Source organism: Bubalus kerabau, chromosome 6 (genome assembly GCF_029407905.1).
Source record: "Bubalus kerabau isolate K-KA32 ecotype Philippines breed swamp buffalo chromosome 6, PCC_UOA_SB_1v2, whole genome shotgun sequence".
Classification (NCBI taxonomy): Eukaryota; Metazoa; Chordata; class Mammalia; order Artiodactyla; family Bovidae; genus Bubalus; species Bubalus kerabau.
In genome coordinates, this window is record NC_073629.1 from 33430566 (window position 1) to 33431549 (window position 984).

Consider the following 984-nt stretch of genomic DNA (forward strand, 5'->3'; position numbering starts at 1 on the left):
CTCCTGAGTGAACAAAGCCTCACATAAACATGGAGAAATCATTAAGTTGTCATTTAGGCTTTTTTTTTAAATGAGTTAGTCTGTTTTTATTATTAGAAAATAAATACTATTGAGATATGAGGTGAATACAGATAGAATCCTCAAGCTGAGGGTAGACAGTATTTTTTTTTTTATGGCTACAATAACCAACAGTTATATGCCTTTCCTTTGAGACTTAATCCATTGTGGCCTGGATTGGCAAACTTTCATCTACAGCAGCCCCCTACTGGCATCATTGTCCCAGATACTACACTGCCAAAAAGTTTGACACTTTTTAACATAATGTCTGTGATATATTGTGGCTACTTGATTTAGGCCCTAAGAAAAATAGGGGCTGTAGAAGTAGAAATACATTGTTGTACACACAAAAATTATATAGTATTATAAACCAGTGTTGGTGCTTCCTAGGTGGCATTAGTGATAAAGAACCCGCCTGCCAATGCAGAAGACATAATGAGATGCTGGTTCGATCTCTGGGTCAGGAAGATTCCCTGGAGGAGGGCATGGCAACCCACTCTACTATTCCTACCTGAAAAATCCCAGGGACAGAGGAACCTGGTGGGCTATAGTCCATAGGATTACAAAGAGTCAGACAGGACTAAAATGACTTAGCACATAAACCAATGTTAACTCAATAAAAAATAAATTTAAAAATTAAAAAAAAACTGTCTTAGTACATTCAGTATGCTATAACAAAAATACCATAGATTCAGTAGCTTATTAGCAACAGAAATTAAATTCTCATGATTCTAGAGTCTGGGAAGTCTAAGATCAAGGCACTAGTAGGTTTGGTGTCTGGTGAGAACCTACTTCCTGATTGATAGGTGCTCATTTCCTCTCTGTGTCCTTACAGGGCTCAAGGGAGAGATGGAGAGCCCTGGGGTCTCTTTCATAAGGGCACTAATCCCATTCATGAGTGCCCCACCCTCATGACCTAATTACTTC